Genomic DNA, 18401 nt, shown 5'->3' with positions numbered 1-18401 from the left:
GGCCGAGGTGGTAAGACACAGTAGTGATGACACCATAGGCCTTGTTGATCTCTGCACCAGACAGGATGCTCTGCCAGCATAATTGGGGTCCAACATGTACGCTGCGGTGTGTACGGGCTTCAGGAAGAAGTCTTCATGCTCTTTGATGTATTTCAGAACTGCTGTTTCCTCTGCTTGGAGCAACAGTGAAGTGGGCAGGGCAGTACAGATTTATTCTCTTACATCTGCAAGCAGAGTCTGAACATCAGACAGGATGGCATTGTCTCCCTCAATCCGTGCAATGGCTACTGCTATAGGTTTCAGGAAAACTGGGGCGGCAGGTAGGCTAGTGGTTAGAGCGTTGGACTAGTAACCGAAAGGTTGCAAGATCAAATCCCAGAGCTGACAAGGTAAATATCTGTGGTTCTGCCCTTGAACAAGGCAGTTAACCCACTAGGCCGGCATTAAGAATTTGTTCTTAACGGATAGATTCAATGCATGAGCAGCACAGCCAATGGGTGTGATGTGAGGGTAGGACTCCTCCACTTTAGAACAAGCAGCCTTCATGTTCGCAGCATTGTCTGTCACCAGTGGAAATACCTTCTCTGGTCCAAGGTCATTGATGACTGCCTTCAGCTCATCTGCAGTGTAGAGACCGGTGTGTCTGTTGTCCCTCGTGTCTGTGCTCTTGTAGAATACTGGTTGAGGGGTGGCGATGATGTAATGAATTATTCCTTGCCCACGAACATTCGACCACCCATCAGAGATGATTGCAATATGATGATTTGCTTGACCTTCACTTGAACTCTGTTGAGCAAATGAGTAGATAAAGCATGTATTGTTGGAGGGGTGTATACTGGGCGAAGAACATTCAGAAATCTCTTCCAATACACATTCCCTGTGAGCATCAGAGGTGAACCAGTTTCATACGCAGCTCAAGCAAGACATTCTTGAATTTCTTCAGCATTTCTCTGACTACGTTCCTCCATTGAGTCAAATAAACTCCTGATTCCAGGAGGACCATGATCTGTTGCTATCGATAAGATGTCTGATCTATCATTTTCACCTCAAATAGAAGTAGAGGGACTTTTGTCAGAGGTTGCTTGTTGTGAGCGCTCAGGGAATTTCATGCACTTTCCCAGATGATTCTGCATCTTTCTTGCATTCTTCACATATGATTTGGCACAGTATTTGCATATGTACACAGCTTTTCCTTCTACATTAGCTGCAGTGAAATGTATCCACTCATCAGATAGTGCCCGTGGCATTTTCCTGTACAGATTAGAAGATACATTTTTTTTTTAACCCAAATACAATTCCATGTACAGATAAATATTTAAGCAGTTAGATTAAACAACTCCTTTGTAAGATAAATGTTTTAAAATGAAACATGTTTGGAAACAGGTGAATTAACACTCCTCAGTTAGCAGGCTCAAGCCAGCTAAAACCCACATGGTAGCAAAAACTAACTAGCAGAAATGTTTAATAAGTTAGAAATGATTTAAACACACTTTGCAGTAGGCTACTATTTACTAGTTAACAAAAAATAATGTATGTCATATTATTATATATATATTCACCCCATCCAGTATTGTAAACAAAATTTACTAGAAAGCATGTAGTCCTTGGCTCAGACAGTGTAGTGGTGTGGGCTCAATAGCATCTCATTAGTGTGCAAGATCTTGAGAATCAGCTGTACATGTGATGGAAGAGTGCACCGTGCATGCAGAGGGTTGCAATTCCATTAAATTGGGGATAGTTTTACCAAAATTTGCCACAAGACCTGGAATTGCCTTATGTGTATCCCACAAAAAAGGTTCACTGTTATAAGGTCATTTTAAAAAATGAATTTAAGCAAAATTCCCAAAATTCCTGGGCTTAACTTCCCATGGAAAATGTCAGACCCTTTGCAACAACTAGTGGTGAGCTTAGAGGGCACTATGGTATTGAAGGTTGAGCTGTAGTCGATGAACAGCATCGTCACGTATGCATTCCTCTTGTCCAGGTGGGTGAGGGCAGTGGGCAGTGCAATGGCAATTGTGACGTCCATGGATCTGTCGGGGCGGTCATCGAATTTGGAGAGGGTCGAGTGTGTTGGGGAGGGAGGAGATGATTTGGTCTTCGACTAGCCTCTCAAAGCATTTCATGGGGACGATAGTCATTTAGTTAAATGACTTTCCTTTTCTTGGGCATTTTTATGAAAATGTCAGAAAACACAGCAACTAGTTGGTCTGCAAATGCTCGTGAGGGCGCTCTGATGCTGTCTTGGCCGGCAGCCTTACGAGGGTCAACACGTGGAGACCGTAATAAGCATGTAACCCTTGTTGTCCTCAGGGGCTCTCATCGGCAGCTTAGTCGTTTTGCTTGAAACGTGAGAAAAGGGTGTTTACCTCGTCCGGTAGAGCGGTGTTGGTGTCGGCGACGTGACGCATTCTTTTTGTAATCTGCGATTGTTAGAAGCCCTGACACATGTGCCTTCATCCAAAGTTTTCACATTCTATGATCAGATTTCGTTGTTGGCAATTACCTTTATCTTATGTCAACATGGATTTGATTCGGGTGAATGTATTATTATTATCCTGGCAATCTTTCATAGATAGGTGAGGTCACAGTTAAACCTTTACTTAGTGTTTTGCCAGAGGTTATAATGCCCTACATAGAAGTATCTGACCTGACTTTGAACAAAGACACATTTCCCTCCGTACCACAGGACGGCGCAGTAGAGCTTTGATCAACATAACTGTGCTCTTTTCCTCCGGAGAGAACCTAAGCGTCACCAAAGATTTGTTTAACTAACCCTCGTTGTTCTAGCTCTGGCGTCACGTGACAAAGCTGCAAAATCAAAACAGTTCTCTCTATTTATCTGTATAAACAATGTAACCAGCTCCTGAATTCATTTACTCATGTAAGTTAAATAATCAATAGGTCCATCTCTCTTCCAATAACATTGGCGAGAGAAGAACTGCACACGTGTTAATGAATAAACGAACAAGTGAGCTAGCTAGCTAATTCATTGACAGATGTTCTGATAATGCCAGTAACCAACCAAAGAAAAGCAACATCAGGAGAGAGATGATGCGGTGTTCTGCTCTTTGACTTTACATCTAATGCAGCAACTGCCTTAATATTACTGGAGCAATAGTAGTATAGCAATCATATCAGTAGTATAGCAGTGTAATAACTAGTGTTATGCAGGTGCCCTTTCTGTTCATTAGTTTGTCTGTAATGTGGAAACTGTGTGTTTGTGGCTACTAGCTATATGTCATTATACTGTTGTGACTGTGTTGTGTTGTTGCTGTGTCAGGTGCAGGGCACCAACGACAGCAGTGTGCTCAGTAAGGTGTCTGCTGTAGCTCAGGGTTACTTCCTGGATGACTACCTGAAGCAGTTTGTGTTTAAGGAGTTTAGGAGAGCCCCTCTCATCAACAGGTCGCTAAGATAGAAACATAACATGTGCACACACACACACTCAATAGATTTGTAGAGTTAGAAGGATCTTCCTCTATGTATTTGTTTGTGTTTGTACTGTATCTCTGGTGCAGGGATTACTATGGGGTTACTATGTACGCTGGAGAGCTGTAGACCACTGTGTCAAGCAGTTTCTGTGGCTGACAGAAAGCTGCCCCAGGAGACAGGTAAGCTTAGCCTGGTCCAAGGTCTGTTTGTGCTGTTTTGCCAAATCCTCCCCTGTGACGACCCCCATAGTGTCCCCTCCCCCAAGGTCAGCGCTGAGCCCTCTCTCCCTGGTGGTGAAGCCCATGCATGGGGAGCTGTGTGTGGAGGGTCTGAGGATGGCCTCTACCTTTACTGGGTCCTGGGCTGGTGCTGCTCAGTGGGGGTTCAGGCAGAGTGGGTAGAGGGGCTGTCCCCTCCTCCCAGGTGTCCGACTGTATCACACTGTACCATCTGTCCCAAACTGTCCATCTGTCCCTCGGTGGGGAGCTGTGGCGTTTCCACTCCACCCAATCAGAACCCTTTTCAGAGTGAGCTATGACCCTTGTGACCTGCCTGACCCAGTTGCACCTGACAACCAGGCCTCACTGAGGCTCCCCTTGAAGGAGATAGGCTGTGCTGGCAACCTGCCTCAACCAAGACGGAGGCACACTGCGACCATACTGAGGCAGGAAGGTGAGTACCCTTACAGGCTGATCTAAAGTCAGTTTGTCTGCAGCAGGGATTACTGATAGGACTTTGTTTTAGAGTCTTCTCCTGTCTCCCTCGCAGGTCAGAACTTCCTTTCTGTGTTTGAAGGGCAGAACGAGGCTGAGGATGCACTGTATCTTGATGACCAGCGTTGGACCGAGGTCTGTTTGTTTACTCTGCTGTTCATTATAGTACCTTCCTGCATTACCTCGCTGTGGGGAACATAGCCTGCCTACCACAGGATGTTGGTGGCACCTTCATTGGGGAGGATAGGTTTGTGGTAATGGCAGGAGTGGAATAGGTGGACTGGTATCAAATAAATCAAAAACATGGTTTGATGCCATTCCATCTGCTCCGTTCCAGCCACTATTCAAATCAAATGTTATTGGTCACATCACATGGTTAGCAGATGTTAATGCGAGTGTAGCGAAATGCTTGTGTGTCTAGTTCCAACAATGCAGTAATATCTAACATGTAATCTAACAATTCCACATCAACTACCTAATACACACAAATCTAACTAAGTAAAGGGATGGAATAAGAATATGTACATATAAATATATGGCTGAGCAATGACCGAGCGGCATAGGTAAGATACAATAGATGGTATAAAATACAGTATATACATATGAGATGAGTAATGTAAGATATGTAAACATTATTAAAGTGACTAGTGATCCATTTGTTAGAGTGACCAATGATTTCATGTCTGTATGTAGGCAGCAGCCTCTCTGTGTTAGTGATGAGCCGTCCTCCCCTCAGCAGCCTCTCTGTGTTAGTGATGAGCCGTCCTCCCCTCAGCAGCCTCTCTGTGTTAGTGATGAGCCGTCCTCCCCTCAGCAGCCTCTCTGTGTTAGTGATGAGCCGTCCTCCCCTCAGCAGCCTCCACTGCTGCTTACATCAAATAAATACAATATCACTGAACTTTGACTGTGTGTTTTATATGAGGGCACCGTTGCCTGAGCCCCGCTTCTCTAATTCAGCCTGTCCATCTAAAGGAGGGGTGGTGGTCTGTGGAGGTCTGGGTAGAGGAAGTGTTCCACTGAGGGATACAGTCCTACTGGGGCCCACCACCACCACAGGTTTCTGCTGAGAGAGACTGCAGCTCCAATCCCCTCCAGTGCCCAGCTGTGGAGCTGCAACAACTCAAACAGGAAAACACTTTTTATTTTATTTAACTAGGCAAGTCAGTTAAGAACAAATTCTTATTTACAATGACGGCCTACCCCGGCCAAACCCGGACGATGCTGGGCCAATTGTGCGCCGCCCTATGGGACTCCCAATCACGGCCGGATGTGATTCAGACTGGATTCAAACCAGGGACTGTAGTGACGCCTCTTGCACCAAGATGCAGGGCCTTAGACCGCTGCGTCACTCTGGAGATAATTGATTTCAAAGCATCGTGTCACTTTGTGTTTTGCATATTGTTTTAACATGGAGTGAGTTAATGGACAGATAAGTTGTTTCAGACTCCGTAGTCCTCCTCTAAATAAGCCCAGGATATTGTTCTGCTAAATCATAGGTTTTCTTTAACACTGGCACCATCCTCAATTCGTTGTAGATATTCCCACTGTGCCCATGTGATTTGTAATTGGCTTGTGTTTGTGGGAAGAGTGAGGGTGTTCTAGGGGTTGCTGTTACAGACTTGACCACATGGGGCAGTGTGGAGCTCATCCTGGACACTGAGTAGGCTTTGACCCAGTTATATTACATCCCTGTATGTAGTGCACACACGGTCACAGATAACACACACAAAATGGATTCACTGTACACACTGTCATGGGCTACACAAAATAGATTCACTGAGATCCTCCCCTAGTCTGCCGTACTCCTGTTATATTATACTCCTGCTTTCACTGCACACAGTCAACACAGACAATATAACATGGATTCACTGATTACCAACTGCCATCTCTCTCTGTCCCTCCTCTGGCCTGCTGTACCCTGGCCTCATGCTGCACTCCTGCTCGGCGCTCCTGGCTTCTAACAGACTCTTGACGGGTCAACAATGATGGCTCTGATTGGTGGAGGAGGAAACTGCTTCGCCTTTGGGACTCATCACAACCCTCACCCTGTCACTGTGGACCTCAAGCCTGTTCTATAACAATGGTTGCTAGAAGTATTCTTTGTGAGGACATTTTTGTACAGTATCAACTTGGTATTGGAAACCTGAGTCGACCTGTGGCAGTGGAACTGAAGCATCGATAAGCTATCTTGACACCTGTAGAACTCAAGGTCATGGTGACATTCTCTTATTGTTATTAGTTCCTTTGTTATTCGGGCGATTCCAACAGAAAAGATTGCTCCCTCTAGCTTTCACCAAAATGAGTCAGTGGCTGAGTTACACATACAGAAGTACATCTTCCTTTGGGTTGCAGCAGTTCAGGGCCATGGGCTACCTTCCAGCCCTACACACTCACTCACACAGACACATAAAAAAGTCCCAACATATCAGATCTGCTTACCAGACACATTTTTATTTCAGGTGAAACAAAGGACTCACAGTAAAAGGATAGGACTCACAGTAATAGGATAGGACTCACAGTAATAGGATAGGACTCACAGTAATAGGATAGGACTCACAGTAAAAGGATAGGACTCACAGTAAAAGGATAGGACTCACAGTAAAAGGATAGGACTCACAGTAATAGGATAGGACTCACAGTAATAGGATCAAATAACATTTTATTGGTCACATCCACGTGTTTAGCAGATTCCTTCCCCAGTCGTCATTGTTTTTGTTTCATATCTGTGTGTTGTTAATGTTTCGGTTCATGTTCCGTTTATTTGATTAAAACACTGACTCTCAGGGCACAGCGTTACAGAATGACGACTCAACAAAGGGAAGCATCAGGGAGTGTTTTTTCTGTTTTTGTGTTGAAGGCGATGTTGGGTCCGGGTGTTGGAGCTGGAGCTACCTGGGAGGTCTCAGCCGTTTGTTAACTGGATGAACAGGTCCCCATGCCTCAGCCGAGGCTCTTAGTCCTCAGCCGGTTCGTCAGGTTTCTGCGCCTCAGCGGAGGCGACCGATCCGCTCCGGATCCCCGGGATCGTCCCTGTGGTTGGAGCCGACTGCGCCGGGTAGGGGATACTGTCACGTATGATCTCTCCGGCGCTCTAGGTCGTCATGCTCCCACGCCTTAGCAGAGGTGACCGGTCCGCTCCTGATCCCTGGGATCCTCATCTTGTCGGCGTCCTGCGGCTGGAGCCACGCGTCGGGTAGCGGGTACCTGTGCTCCTTCTCCGGCCACCAGGCTGCTCGTTTATGGCGCACACCTGTCACCAGCACTACGTGGATTTGCGCATAATGACACTCACCTGGACTCCATCACCTCCTTGATTACCTGCCCTATATATGTCACCCCCTTTGGTTTCTTCCCCAGTCGTCATTGTCCCTGTCATGTCGGTGCGCTGTTTGTGTTTCTTGTTTTGTTTATTTATTTATTTATTAAATGTATTCACTCCCTGAACTTACTTCCTGACTCTCAGCGTACATCTTTACAAGTAATATCTAACAATTTCACAACATCTACACACATCTAAGGAGTGGAATTAAGAATATATTAATATTTGGAAGAGCAATGTCAGAGCGGCATAGACTAAGATACAGTATATTTATTTTATTTATTTATTTCACCTTTATTTAACCAGGTAGGCAAGTTGAGAAGAAGTTCTTATTTACAATTGCGACCTGGCCAAGATAAAGCAAAGCAGTTCGACACATACAACAACACAGAGTTACACATGGAGTAAAACAAACATACAGTAGAAAAACAAGTCTATATACAATGTGAGCAAATGAGATGAGATAAGGGAGGTTTAGGCAAAAAAAGGCCATGGTGGTGAAGTAAATACAATATAGCAAGTAAAACACTGGAATGGTTGATTTGCAGTGGAAGAATGTGCAAAGTAGAGATAGAAATAATGGGGTGCAAAGGAGCAAAATAAATACAGTCGGGGAAGAGGTAGTTGTTTGGGCTAAATTATAGATGGGCTATGTACAGGTGCAGTAATCTGTGAGCTGCTCTGACAACTGCTGCTTAAAGCTAGTGAGGGAGATAAGTTTTTCCAGTTTCAGAGATTTTTGTAGTTCATTCCAGTCATAGGCAGCAGAGGACTGGAATGAGAGGTGGCCAAAGGAAGAATTGGTTTTGGGGGTGACCAGAGAGATATACCTGCTGGAGCGCATGCTACAGGTGGGTGCTGCTATGGTGACCAGCGAGCTGAGATAAGGGGGGACTTTACCTAAGCAGGGTCTTGTAGATGACCTGGAGCCAGTGGGTTTGGCGATGAGTGTGAAGCGAGCGCCAGCCAACAAGAGCGTACAGGTCGCAGTGGTAGGTAGTATATGGGGCTTGGTGACAAAACGGATGGCACTGTGATAGATTGCATCCAATTTATTGAGTAGGGTATTGGAGGCTATTTTGTAAATGACATCGCCGAAGTCGAGGATCGGTAGGATGTTCAGTTTTACGAGGGTATGTTTGGCAGCATGAGTGAAGCATGCTTTGTTGCGAAATAGGAAGCCAATTCTAGATTTAACTTTGGATTGGAGATGTTTGATGTGAGTCTGGAAGGAGAGTTTACAGTCTAACCAGACACCTAGGTATTTGTAGTTGTCCACATATTCTAAGTCAGAACCGTCCAGAGTAGTGATGCTGGATGGGCGGGCAGGTGCAGGCAGCGATCGGTTGAAGAGCATGCACTTATTTAAGAGCAGTTGGAGGCCACGGAAGGAGTGTTGTATGGCATTGAACCTCACCTGGAAGGTTGTTAACACAGTGTCCAGAGAAGGGCCAGAAGTATACAGAATGGAGTCGTCCGCGTAGAGGTGGATCCGAGACTCACCAGCAGCAAGAGCGACATCATTGATGTATACAGAGAAGAGAGTTGGCCTAAGAATTGAACCCTGTGGCACCCCCATAGAGACTGCCAGAGGCCCGGACCACAGGCCCTCCGATTTGACACACTGAACTCTATCAGTGAAGTAGTTGGTGAACCAGGCAAGGCAATAATTTGAGAAACAAAGGCTATCAAGTCTGCCGATGAGGATGTGGTGATTGACAGAGTCGAAAGCCTTGGCCAGGTCAATGAATATGGCTGCACAGTATTGTTTCATATCGATGGCTGTTATGATACCGTTTAGGACCTTGTGCGTGGCTTTGGGGTGGTACCTGGTAGGTTCATTGATAATTTGTGTGAGATTGAGGGCATCAAGCTTAGATTGTAGGATGGCTGGAGTGTTAAGCATGTTCCAGTTTAGGTCACCTAGCAGCACGAGCTCTGAAGACAGATGGAGGTTAATCAGTTCACATATGGTGTCCAGAGCACAGCTGGGGGCAGAGGGTGGTCTATAGCAGGCGGCAACGGTGAGAGACTTGTTTTTAGAGAGGTGGATTTTTAAAAGTAGAAGTTCAAATTGTTTGGGTACAGACCTGGATAGTGGGACAGAACTCTGAAGGCTATCTCTGCAGCAGATTGCAACACCGCCCCCTTTGGCCATTCTATCTTGTCTGAAAATGTTGTAGTTAGGGATGGAGATTTCAGAGTTTTTGGTGGTCTTCCTAAGCCAGGATTCAGACACGGCTAGGACATCCGGGTTGGCAGAGTGTGCTAAAGCAGTGAATAAAACAAACTTAGGGAGGAGGCTTCTAATGTTAACATGCATGAAACCAAGGCTATTACGGTTACAGAAGTCATCAAAAGAGAGTGCCTGGGGAATAGGAGTGGAGCTAGGCACTGCAGGGCCTGGATTCACCTCTACATCACCAGAGGAACAGAGGAGGAGTAGAATAAGGGTACGGCTAAAAGCTATGAGAATTGGTCTTCTAGGACATCTGGAACAGAGAGTAAAAGGAGGTTTCTGGGGGCGATAAAATAGCTCGAAGGTATAATGTACAGACAAAGGTATGGTAGGGTGTGAATACAGTGGAGGTAAACCTAGGCATTGAGTGATAATAAACACTAACCAGAACAGCAATGGACAAGGCATATTGACATTAAGGAGAGGCATGTTTAGCCGAGTGATCATAAGGGTCCAGTGAGTAGTGAGATTGGTTGGGGTCACGGCGATTCAGACAGCTAGCCGGGCCATCGGTAGCAAGCTGGCAGAGGATGGAGGTCTGTTTTTAGCCACCTCGTGTGTTTCCGTCAGTAGATTAGTGGGGTTGCGTGTGGTAGAGGGGACCAATCCAATTGGCAAAATAGATGTAGTTATAGTGACCCAAGAAAATTGTCCGATAGACTTATTCAGATAGCAGCCGATACGACAGCTAACGATTAGCGGGCCGCAGATGGGCGTTCAGGTAACAGACGGAGTGGCCAGTTGGATAACTCCCTCGGGCAGATAACGTCGGTAGTCCAGTCGTGAAGGCCCGGTGGGGCTCCGCGTCGGCAGTAAAACGGGTCTGGATAGGTGATTGTAGCCCATTAGTGGCTGATGGAACTCTTCAGCTGGCTATACATATGACATGAGTAATGCAAAAATAGGTAAACACATTAAAGTGACTAGTGTTCCATTTATTAAAGTGGCCAGTGATTTCAAATCTATGTATATAGGCAGCAGTCTAATGGGCTAGTGATGATACAGTCCGACAGGATGCTCTCAATTGTGCATCTATAAAAGTTTGTGAAGGTTTTAGGTGCCAAATTTCTTCAGCCTCCTGAGGTTGAAGAGGCACCATTGCGCCTTCACCACACTGTCTGTGTGGGTTGACCATTTCAGTCAGTGTACACCGAGGAACTTAAAGCTTTCCACCTTCTCTACTGCGGTCCCGTTGATGTAGAAGGGGGGGGGGGGGGGGGGGGGGCCTCCTCTGCTGTCCACGATCATCTCCTTTGTTTTATTGACTTTGAGTGAGAGGTTATTTTCCCAGATCCCTCACCTCCTCTCTGTAGGCTGTCTCATCATTGTTGGTAATCAAGCCTACTACTGTTGTGTCGTCTGCAATCTTGATGATTGAGTTGGAGGCGTGCGTGGCCACGCAGTCATGGGTGAACAGGGAGTACAGGAGGGGTCTGAGCACGGACCATTGTGGGGCCCCAGTGTTGAGGATCACCAAAGTGAAGGTGTTGTTTCCTACCCTCACCACCTGGGGGCGGCCCGTCAGGACGTCCAGGACCCAGTTGCACAGGGCAGGGTTCAGAAACAGGGCCTCAAGCTTAATGATGAACTTGGAGGGTACTATGGTGTTGAATGCTGAGCTATAGTCAATGAGCAGCATTCTTACATCGGTATTCATTCCTCTTGTCCAGATGGGATAGGGCAGTGTGCATTGCAATCGCAATTGCATCTTCTATGGATCTATTGAGGTGGTAAGCAAATTGAAGTGGATCTAGGGTGTCAGGTAAGGTAAGAGGTGATATGATCCTTGACTAGTCTCTCAAGCACTTCATGATGACAGAAGTGAGTGCTACGGGCGATAGTCATTTAGTCAGTTCCCTTTGCTTTCTTGGGTACAGGAACAATGGTGGCCCTCTTGAAGCATGTGGGGACAACATACTGGGATAGGGAGAGATTGAATATGTCCGTAAACACTCCAGCCAGCTGGTCTGCACATGCTCTGAGGATGCAGCTAGTGATGCCGTCTGGGCCGGCAGCCTTGCGAGGGTTAACACGCTTAAATATCTTACTCTTGTCGGCCACGGAGAAGGAGAGCCCATAGTCCTTGGTAGCGGGCCACGTCGGTGGCATTGGATTATCCTCAAAGCGGGTGAAGAAGGTGTTTAGCTTGTCTGGAAGCAAGATGTCGGTGTCCACGACATGGCTGGTTTTCCTAGTGTAGTCCGTTATTGTCTGTAGACCCTGCCATACACACTACAGTTCAAAAGTTTGGGGTCACTTAGAAATGTCCTTGTTTTTTTGAAAGAAAAGCACATTTTTTGTCCTTTTAAAATAGCATAAAGTTGATCAGAAACACAGTGTAGACAATGTTGTATTGTAGCTGGAAACGGCAGATTCTTCATTGAATATCTACATAGGCGTACAGTGGCCCATTATCAGCAACCATCACTCCTGTGTTCCAATGGCATGTTGTGTTACCTAATCCAAGCTTATAATTTATAAAGGCTAATTGATCATTAGAAAACCCTTTTGCAATTATGTTAGCACAGCTGAAAACTGTTGTTCTGATTAACCTCCAAACGAGCTTCAATGCCAAACAACACTCCTTCCGTGGCCTCCAACTGCTCTTAAACGCTAGTAAAACCAAATGCATGCTTTTCAACCGTTCGCTGCCTGCACCCACATGCCCGACTAGCATCACCACCCTGGATGGTTCCGACTTAGAATATGTGGACAACTATAAATACCTAGGTGTCTGGCTAGACTGTAAACTCTCCTTCCAGACTCATATCAAACATCTCCAATCTAAAATCAAATCTAGAGTCGGCTTTCTATTCCGCAACAAAGGGTCAAATCACGCCGCCAAACATACCCTAGTAAAACTGACTATCTTACCGATCCTCGACTTCGGCGATGTCATCTACAAAATAGCTTCCAATACTCTACTCAGCAAACTGGATGCAGTTTATCACGGTGCCATCCGTTTTGTTACTAAAGCACCTTATACCACCCACCACTGCGACCTGTATGCTCTAGTCGGCTGGCCCTCGCTACATATTCGTCGCCAGACCCACTGGCTCCACGTCATCTACAAGTCCATGCTAGGTAAAGCTCCGCCTTATCTCAGTTCACTGGTCATGATGGCAACACCCACCCCGTAGCACGCGCTCCAGCAGGTGTATCTCACTGATCATCCCTAAAGCCAACACCTCATTTGGCCGCCTTTCCTTCCAGTTCTCTGCTGCCTGTGAATGGAACGAATTGCAAAAATCGCTGAAGTTGGAGACTTTTATCTCCCTCACCAACTTTAAACATCTGCTATCTGAGCAGCTAACCGATCGCTGCAGCTGTACATAATCCATCGCTAAATAGCCCACCCAATTTTACCTACCTCATCCCCATACTGTTTTTATTTATTTACTTTTCTGCTCTTTTGCATACCAGTATCTCTACCTGCACATGACCATCTGATCATTTATCACTCCAGTGTTAATCTGCTAAATTGTAATTATTGACAGTGACCCCAGACTTTTGAACGGTAGTGTACGTGTCGTGTCTGAGCCGTTGAATTGCGACTCCACTTTGTCTCTATATGGACGTTTTGCTTGTTTGATTGCCTTGCGGAGGGAATAACTACACTGTTTGTGTTCCACCATATTCCCAGTCACTTTGCCGTGGTGGGGATGGGGGTGAGGGGTGGTGGTAGTAGTGGAGGTGGAGGTGAAGGCAAGGGATTGGGAAAGAAAGGGGAGGGGATGTGGTGTAAGAGAAAGAGAGGAGGGATATGTAGGGAGATTCTTACTCTGATTGTAATTTAGTTTTGGGGGCTACGATGTAAGGTTTGTATTGTTCTGTTTTGTCGATGTTCTGTTCAATCTAAAAATCTATTTGCCTAGCAATCCATCACCAACACAATGTTTTTATATTCTTGAGAAATTAAACATCTCTTTTTATTACAATGTCTGTTGTATCCCCCCTGTTGTATTCCCAACTGTTGTATTCCCCCCCTGTTGTATTCCCCCCCTGTTGTATTCCCAACTGTTGTATTCCCCCCCTGTTGTATTCCCCCCCTGTTGTATTCCCAACTGTTGTATTCTCCCCCTGTTGTATTCCCCCCCTGTTGTATTCCCAACTGTTGTATTCCCCCCCTGTTGTATTCCCAACTGTTGTATTCCCCCCCTGTTGTAATCCCCCCCTGTTGTATTCCCCCCCTGTTGTATTCCCCCCCTGTTGTATTCCCAACTGTTGTATTCCCCCCCTGTTGTAATCCCCCCCTGTTGTATTCCCCCTCTGTTGTATTCCCCCCCTGTTGTATTCCCCCCCCTGTTGTAATCCCCCCCTGTTGTATTCCCCCCCCTGTTTTATTCCCCCCTGTTGTATTCTCCCCCTGGTGTATTCCCCCCCTTTCTGCTGTTTGCATCGTTTATGGCTTCTGTCCTGGAAATATTCAGTCAATCATATTTCACAAATACTGTGAGTTCAAATATACTTTTTTTTGTTTTTTACAACATAACAACTCCCTTCCATTCTTGGCACACGCGTTTTATACATTACTCCTCACGTCACACTCATAGTAACTCCTCTTAATGACCCATCCCCTCTGGCATTTAGCCACCTTTATCTTATTGCCTTGCACTAAGTTTAGTTTGGTTTCATATTAGGGCATGGAACTCGTAGAGCCACAGAAATAGTTCAAATAGACAGACATGTTTTCAACTAAGACAGGTGCGTACATGTAGGACCCTAGCCACCATCCTTGGTACTTTACAAAAATAACCAGACATGTCATCCTGCTAACTCCTCTTAAAGGGACACCCATGTTCTGGAAAAAACCCAAGAGGTGTAACCATAGCAACAGTACATAGTAGGCCATAACACAGTTACAGGAATAACCAGTCGTGTCCAACCCCAGACAGGTACATGTCTAATGGTGTCTAATGACCCAGAGCACATATGGAGTGCACTAGTTTAGCTGACTCCTTCTGAAATAAATAGTTGCCACATATCTACTGTAAAATGCACAATACTTCCTGTGTTATAGAGAATATATCCACCACTATATTCTGCAGAATTGTTGTGTCAAAGTTGCAAAATGTATTGATTCTACTGTGGAAGTGTATGCCTGATTCTGCCAGCACTAGGTCAGCCCATAGCGATCACTCGATCAGTGTGATCAGTGCTATATGCTGGTATTGATCTTCATTGGCCAAGCCCTGAGGCCGGGGGGAACTGTCACTGTCCTGTCCTGTGCTCGGATTCATTGGGATTGGGATGCCTAATATGCCCATCTTGCATATGCCCTCTAGGACTGAGATTGAGGCAGTGGCTGACTTACAAAGTGGATCATCTTGCAGGAGCCGAGACGGTTCGTTGAGGCCCATCCAGCGCAGGTATTCAGGCCCCCCCCCCCGGTAGCCCATGTAGTTGGGCCTCTCGTAGACCACCCAAGCACGACTCTCCACACGGAGGGAGTTACAGCGGCTCAGGTAGGAATGGAAGTCTGTGCAGTCGCTGTCACACTCAACAATGGCCCTGTAAGTTCTTATACTCGTAAAAAGACAATCTGGAAGAAAGCCAAAGAAATCAGAGGTGAGTGACTGGGTTGACTTTAGGTTCTTATGCTTGTTTAATGCTCTGAATTTGCACTGTAGGACACATGTACCTTTTCACACAATTAATGGCTTTTCCCAACCTAAAATATTGAAGTAATATGGTCCTTGCTCAAATCATCCATAAGACTCCAACCCTACCAGTGCCTGGTGATTGACAAAGAACAAATCAATCCACCCAACACATTCCTGATGCTTTCTTTGCAGCTAGTACTGAACAAAACTATAAATGCAACATGCAACAATTTAAAGGATTTTATTGAGTTACAGTTCATATAAGGAAATCAGTCAATTGAAATAAATTCATTAGGCCCTAATCTATGGATTTCACATGACTGGGCAGGGATACAACCATGGGTGGGCTTGGGAGGGCATAGGCCCACCCACTTGGGAACCAGGCCCACCAGCTGCAGAGCCCGACCCATCCAATCAGAATTAGTTTTTATCCACAAAAGGGCTTTAATACAGACAGAAATACTCCTCGTCAGCTGTCTGGGTGGCTGGTCTCAGATGATCCCGCAGGTAAAGAAGCCGGATGTGGAGGTCCTGGGCTGGCGTGGGTACACGTGGTCTGCAGTTGTAAGGCCGGTTAGACGTACTGCCAAATTCTCTAAAATGACATTGAAGGTGGTCGAGAAACTGTGCCATTGTGTTGAGTGACAAAACTGCACATTTTAGTGGCTTTTTATTGTCCTCAGCACAAGGTGCACCCGTGTAATGATCATGCTGTTTAATCAGCTTCTTGATATGCCACACCTGTCAGGTGGATGGATTATCTTGGCAAATGAGAAATACTCACAAACGCACAACATTTGAGAGAAATAAGCTTTTTGTTCATATGGAACATTTCTAGGATCTTTTATTTCAGCTCATGAAACATGGGACCAACACTTTACATGTTGCGTTTATATTTTTGTTCAGTATAAAAGCCATGGACGGGGGTAAACCCATCTGTTTGAGTTAGTTTTTCCAGCACAGGAAAACTTTCATGTAAATATTTTCAATGGCACTTGAATGCCAAATAGAAGACTGGAGTTCCAATCACGTTAAGTGTTTAGGCCAGGTGTCTGTAGGACATCAGTGCTGACGAGCTTTTACCCACATTCTAGTTCACAGATGGGGTTGAGCTGTGAGGTCTGGCAATAGTGCCATCCACTTACTGTGTATATCCCATGGCATCACACACAATTACTCTGTAAATATTACACTCCCATGACAATGTTTAGACTATTACATTGTTATTACTATGGCTGGCAGGATAAATCAGTCAAGTTTGACAGAAAATATTCAGAAGGACCATACCATAACTATACCAAACACACCACAGAAAATCACTGCTATGCTACTGCCACCATACAATCCCTGTGGCAAACCTGAGTGTCCTGTCCTGTCCACCACATCTGCATTAAAACCTATTCTGATGGAGCCGGTGGCAGCCCAGAGCCAAGCGGCCATATCCCTGTTACTCACCAGCCCATTTTGGACATTATATGTGGGCTAGGCTTGATAGATAGCAGTGGTCTGATGGTCCCCCTGAGGCCTGGATGTCTCTGGTCCTACCACTCAATCCCTTTTATATAACCAGCCTCCCAGTTTTATAAACAGTGGCGGCTATGAGAGGAACAATTGCTGTCATGAACATTTTGATAAAAAAATGAGTCAATGATTCTAGTGCCATTCAGTTTTTCCAGAAAAGCAAAGTGGGATTACAGCATAATGGTAACATGGTGACCGTGCCCTTTGACACCCTCTCTGCTGGTTTTCTGAAATGCCCCCCCAACTCACCTCAACCCCCATACCCACCACAACAGACCCACCTTGTATGCACCCCAACTCACCTCAACCCCCATACCCACCACAACACAGACCCACCTTGTATGCCCCCCCAACTCACCTCGACCCCCATACCCTCCACAACACAGACCCACCTTGTATGCCCCCCCAACTCACCTCAACCCCCATACCCTCCACAACACAGACCCACCCTGTATGCCCCCCAACTCACCTCAACCCCCATATCCACCACAACACAGACCCACCTTGTGTGCCCCAACTCACCTCAACCCCCATACCCACCACAACACAGACCCACCTTGTATGCCCCCTCCAACTCACCTCAACCCCCATACCCATACCCACCACAACACAGACCCACCCTGTATGCCACCCTGCTCCCCTCACCCCCACCCAGCCTATGCCCACTGTGCCCACCAACTCATGCCAACAGTCTGCCCCGATGCAGGATGATATTGTCCTCCCAATAGTTGAAGTGACACAAGTTCTCTCCAGACGTAGTCACGTGTTCAACTAACAACAGCAGGGCAGAGAGGTGTGTGGGTGTGCTTGGAGACGTACATCAGACACAAGTTCCATTACACTAGAAGGCCATTTAGAAGCATGGCATTCTGAAAATCTGTCAAGTATGCAGGCCAATCTATCTCTTCCATACCTTTTCTAGGGCCAATGAATGTTCAAAAGAGACAAAGGCAGGAGTGACACCGAGGTAGAATTGTGCCACATCTGTTCCCCTCCAGTCTTTGCCAAAAATAGTTGATGTACCAGTTCACAGTCCCTTTGCCCTGAATTGGCAGAATAAAGTCAAGCTATATCATGAGCCCGAACAGAGCCAAGACAGTATGGTTGGGAACGTTTCCAGGCAGTTCATAAGTAGAGAGCATTTAAAAGGGTATTATGGGATTGGTACACACATTTGACATTTAAATTCATGACATATACCCATTGATTCTTGAACAATATAACTTGTAAAGGCCTCATGAGCTTAGTTCAACTGTCATACCCCATCAATTATCAGCTTGTTTTACTCCAATGTTTGTAAACAATGTAGTTGAAATATATATATATATTAAAAATGTAGTAGTGAACAACCACTGTATAGCCTCAAACATGGTTAAAACTATCATTTTGATCAGTCCTTGCCTCAGATTACCCCTTTAAAAGGTCATTGGCGTAATCTCTATGCATGTTGACTGTGCTACAGCTAATTGTAATGGTGTGTGATCAGTCCAACAGTATAAGTAAACATTGAGGTCGATATACAGGGTATCTAGGAAAGAACGCTAATCATCAACAACACATAAAATGGCACG

The 18401-nt window shown here is 45.7% G+C and overlaps 1 non-coding gene across 1 annotated transcript; it reads left to right on the top strand.

Annotated features, from left to right (window-relative positions):
• Positions 1-2205: 2205 nt before the first annotated feature.
• Positions 2206-7499, top strand: LOC110501846. Its single transcript, XR_005038832.1, has 3 exons — positions 2206-4107; positions 4204-4283; positions 6113-7499. It is a non-coding gene; the product is annotated as a leucine carboxyl methyltransferase 2 (transcript).
• Positions 7500-18401: the final 10902 nt, after the last annotated feature.

Source organism: Oncorhynchus mykiss, chromosome 22 (assembly GCF_013265735.2).
Source record: "Oncorhynchus mykiss isolate Arlee chromosome 22, USDA_OmykA_1.1, whole genome shotgun sequence".
Lineage (NCBI taxonomy): Eukaryota > Metazoa > Chordata > Actinopteri > Salmoniformes > Salmonidae > Oncorhynchus > Oncorhynchus mykiss.
This window is presented reverse-complemented; position numbering and strand designations above follow the sequence as displayed.